The sequence below is a fragment of the Durio zibethinus genome, unplaced genomic scaffold, assembly GCF_047325235.1.
Source record: "Durio zibethinus cultivar Kanyao isolate XHJ-2024 unplaced genomic scaffold, ASM4732523v1 HiC_scaffold_2, whole genome shotgun sequence".
Classification (NCBI taxonomy): Eukaryota; Viridiplantae; Streptophyta; class Magnoliopsida; order Malvales; family Malvaceae; genus Durio; species Durio zibethinus.
In genome coordinates this window covers 1,810,585-1,815,584 of record NW_028323043.1, presented here as the reverse complement: position 1 = coordinate 1,815,584, position 5,000 = coordinate 1,810,585, and positions in this window count along the sequence as shown.

The window sequence follows — 5,000 nt, the reverse complement described above, 5'->3', positions numbered from 1 at the left end:
GAGCGTGTGCCGATGGTGGTCGAGGCAACCGGCCGCACCAAGGGCCGGCGTGTGCCGATGGTGTTCGAGGCAACCGCCCGCACCAGGGCCCAGCGTGTGCCGATGGTGGTCGAGCCAGGAGCCCGCACCAAGGGCCGGCTTGTGTCGATGGTGTTCGGGGCAACCGCCCGTACCAGGGCCCAGCGTGTGCCGATGGTGCTGGGGGCAAGCGCCCGCCCCAGGGCCCAGCGTGTGCCGATGGTTATCGGGGCAACCGGCCGCACCAGGGCCCAGGGTCTCCCGATGGTGCTCGAGGCAACCGCCCGCACCAAGGCTCAGCATGTGCCGATTGTGATCGAGGCAACAACCCACACCAGGGCCCAGCTTGTGCCGATGGCGGTCGAGGCAAGTGCCCGTACCGAAGGGCAGCCTATGCCGATGATGGTCGATGCATGTGCCATCACCATGCGTCATCATGTGCCATTGATGGTCGAGGCCTTGGCCGAAGTTCGATTTTGAGCCACGGTGCCCATGCTTGGCTCCAGCATGTGCTGGTGCCGCATTTTTTTCACTCGGGACAGCATCGCCGGAGCATCGCCGGAGCATCGCCGGAGTACCGCCGGAGAACCTGACCGGCGGCATTGGGGTTCCGGCGATTGGGAGGGGGGCCGGGGGGGTGTGCGCACATGATGTGCGATGGGTGCTGGTACTTGGCCTTGTGTTGGCCCCCTATCCCTCATCAAACCTCTGAGAATTCACACCCCCTTAAAGAGCATTTGAGATTTTACAGGTTTGCTACCAGTAGCCGTTAAAGTGTCTGAAATGGGGACACTTTTTTCAAACGGTCACAAAATCTTCTCTACTTCGAGTTTTTAGCTGAATTTTTTTGTGCATGCCAACAAAAATAGAAGGATCATGCCTACAAAATTTGGGGCCAAAAATCCTTATAAAAAAATTTTAAAAATTCCCGAACCGCAAAAAGTTTCGAAAATCGTGAAAAATAGAAAACGAGTCATCTTCCAACGAAACTTCACGTGAAGGCTTAGGGGACCATTGTATGAATTTACAAGCCATAAAAATGGCATTGGCACGGCAGAAATTTGAAGATGTGCCTAAACCCACCAGGGCCCAGCGTGTGCCGATGGTGCTCGAGGCAACCGCCCGCACCAAGGCCCAGCGTGTGCCGATGGTGGTCGAGGCAACCGCCCGCACCAGGGCCGATAGTGTGCCGATGGTGCTCGAGGCAACCTGTCGCACCAGGGCCCAGCGTGTGCCGATGGTGATCGAGGTAACCTGCCGCACCAGGGCCCAGCGTGTGCCGATGGTGGTCGAGGCAAGTTCCCGCACCAGCGCCCAGCGTGTGCCGATGGTGCTCGAGGCAACCGACCGCACCAGGGCCCAGCGTGTGCCGATGGTGCTCGAGGCAACCTGCCGCACCAGGGCCCAGCGTCTGCCGATGGTGCTCGAGGCAACCTGCCGCACCAGGGCCCAGCGTCTGCCGATGGTGCTCGAGGCAAGCGCCCGCACCAGGGCCCAGCGTGTGCCGATGGTGGTCGAGGCAAGCGCCCGCACCAGGGCCCAGCGTGTGCCGATGGTGCTCGAGGCAACCTGCCGCACCAGGGCCCAGCGTGTGCCGATGGTGCTCGAGGCAACCGACCGCACCAGGGCCGAGCGTGTGCCGATGGTGGTCGAGGCAAGCGCCCGCACCAGGGCCCAGCGTGTGCCGATGGTGGTCGAGGCAACCTGCCGCACCAGGGCCCAGCGTGTGCCGATGGTGCTCGAGGCAACCGACCGCACCAGGGCCGAGCGTGTGCCGATGGTGCTCGAGGCAAGCGCCCGCACCAGGGCCCAGCGTGTGCCGATGGTGCTCGAGGCAACCTGCCGCACCAGGGCCCAGCGTGTGCCGATGGTGCTCGAGGCAACCTGCCGCACCAGGGCCCAGCGTGTGCCGATGGTGGTCGAGGCAAGCGCCCGCACCAGGGCCCAGCGTGTGCCGATGGTGGTCGAGGCAAGCGCCCGCACCAGGGCCCAGCGTGTGCCGATGGTGGTCGAGCCAGGAGCCCGCACCAAGGGCCGGCTTGTGTCGATGGTGTTCGGGGCAACCGCCCGTACCAGGGCCCAGCGTGTGCCGATGGTGCTGGGGGCAAGCGCCCGCCCCAGGGCCCAGCGTGTGCCGATGGTTATCGGGGCAACCGGCCGCACCAGGGCCCAGGGTCTCCCGATGGTGCTCGAGGCAACCGCCCGCACCAAGGCTCAGCATGTGCCGATTGTGATCGAGGCAACAACCCACACCAGGGCCCAGCTTGTGCCGATGGCGGTCGAGGCAAGTGCCCGTACCGAAGGGCAGCCTATGCCGATGATGGTCGATGCATGTGCCATCACCATGCGTCATCATGTGCCATTGATGGTCGAGGCCTTGGCCGAAGTTCGATTTTGAGCCACGGTGCCCATGCTTGGCTCCAGCATGTGCTGGTGCCGCATTTTTTTCACTCGGGACAGCATCGCCGGAGCATCGCCGGAGCATCGCCGGAGTACCGCCGGAGAACCTGACCGGCGGCATTGGGGTTCCGGCGATTGGGAGGGGGGCCGGGGGGGTGTGCGCACATGATGTGCGATGGGTGCTGGTACTTGGCCTTGTGTTGGCCCCCTATCCCTCATCAAACCTCTGAGAATTCACACCCCCTTAAAGAGCATTTGAGATTTTACAGGTTTGCTACCAGTAGCCGTTAAAGTGTCTGAAATGGGGACACTTTTTTCAAACGGTCACAAAATCTTCTCTACTTCGAGTTTTTAGCTGAATTTTTTTGTGCATGCCAACAAAAATAGAAGGATCATGCCTACAAAATTTGGGGCCAAAAATCCTTATAAAAAAATTTTAAAAATTCCCGAACCGCAAAAAGTTTCGAAAATCGTGAAAAATAGAAAACGAGTCATCTTCCAACGAAACTTCACGTGAAGGCTTAGGGGACCATTGTATGAATTTACAAGCCATAAAAATGGCATTGGCACGGCAGAAATTTGAAGATGTGCCTAAACCCACCAGGGCCCAGCGTGTGCCGATGGTGCTCGAGGCAACCGCCCGCACCAGGGCCCAGCGTGTGCCGATGGTGGTCGAGGCAACCGCCCGCACCAGGGCCGATAGTGTGCCGATGGTGCTCGAGGCAACCTGTCGCACCAGGGCCCAGCGTGTGCCGATGGTGATCGAGGTAACCTGCCGCACCAGGGCCCAGCGTGTGCCGATGGTGGTCGAGGCAAGTTCCCGCACCAGCGCCCAGCGTGTGCCGATGGTGCTCGAGGCAACCGACCGCACCAGGGCCCAGCGTGTGCCGATGGTGCTCGAGGCAACCTGCCGCACCAGGGCCCAGCGTCTGCCGATGGTGCTCGAGGCAACCTGCCGCACCAGGGCCCAGCGTCTGCCGATGGTGCTCGAGGCAAGCGCCCGCACCAGGGCCCAGCGTGTGCCGATGGTGGTCGAGGCAAGCGCCCGCACCAGGGCCCAGCGTCTGCCGATGGTGCTCGAGGCAACCTGCCGCACCAGGGCCCAGCGTGTGCCGATGGTGCTCGAGGCAACCGACCGCACCAGGGCCGAGCGTGTGCCGATGGTGGTCGAGGCAAGCGCCCGCACCAGGGCCCAGCGTGTGCCGATGGTGGTCGAGGCAACCTGCCGCACCAGGGCCCAGCGTGTGCCGATGGTGCTCGAGGCAACCGACCGCACCAGGGCCGAGCGTGTGCCGATGGTGCTCGAGGCAAGCGCCCGCACCAGGGCCCAGCGTGTGCCGATGGTGCTCGAGGCAACCTGCCGCACCAGGGCCCAGCGTGTGCCGATGGTGCTCGAGGCAACCTGCCGCACCAGGGCCCAGCGTGTGCCGATGGTGGTCGAGGCAAGCGCCCGCACCAGGGCCCAGCGTGTGCCGATGGTGGTCGAGGCAAGCGCCCGCACCAGGGCCCAGCGTGTGCCGATGGTGGTCGAGGCAACCGCCCGCACCAGGGCCCAGCGTGTGCCGATGGTGGTCGAGGCAACCTGCCGCACCAGGGCGGAGCGTGTGCCGATGGTGGTCGAGGCAAGCGCCCGCACCAGGGCCCAGCGTGTGCCGATGGTGGTCGAGGCAACCTGCCGCACCAGGGCGGAGCGTGTGCCGATGGTGGTCGAGGCTGCCGATGGTGGTCGAGGCAACGTGCCGCACCAGGGCCCAGCGTGTGCCGATGGTGCTCGAGGCAACCGACCGCACCAGGGCCGAGCGTGTGCCGATGGTGCTCGAGGCAAGCTGCCGCACCAGGGCCCAGCGTGTGCCGATGGTGGTCGAGGCAACCGCCCGCACCAGGGCCCAGCGTGTGCCGATGGTGATCGAGGCAACCGACCGCACCAGGGCCCAGCGTGTGCCGATGGTGCTCGAGGCAACCTGCCGCACCAGGGCCCAGCGTGTGCCGATGGTCGTCGAGGGAACCTGCCGCACCAGGGCCCAGCGTGTGCCGATGGTGGTCGAGGCAAGCGCCCGCACCAGGGCCCAGCGTGTGCCGATGGTGCTCGAGGCAACCGACCGCACCAGGGCCCAGCGTGTGCCGATGGTGCTCGAGGCAACCTGCCGCACCAGGGCCCAGCGTGTGCCGATGGTGGTCGAGGCAAGCGCCCGCACCAGGGCCCAGCGTGTGCCGATGGTGGTCGAGGCAAGCGCCCGCACCAGGGCCCAGCGTGTGCCGATGGTGCACCAGGGCCCAGCGTGTGCCGATGGTGCTCGAGGCAACCGACCGCACCAGGGCCCAGCGTGTGCCGATGGTGGTCGAGGCAAGCGGCCGCACCAGGGCCCAGCGTGTGCCGATGGTGGTCGAGGCAAGCGCCCGCACCAGGGCCCAGCGTGTGCCGATGGTGGTCGAGGCAAGCGCCCGCACCAGGGCCCAACGTGTGCCGATGGTGCTGGGGGCAACCGCCCGCACCAGGGCCCAGCGTGTGCCGATGGTGATCGAGGCAACCGCCCGCCCCAGGGCCCAGCGTGTGCCGATGGTGGTCGAGGCAAGCGCCCGCA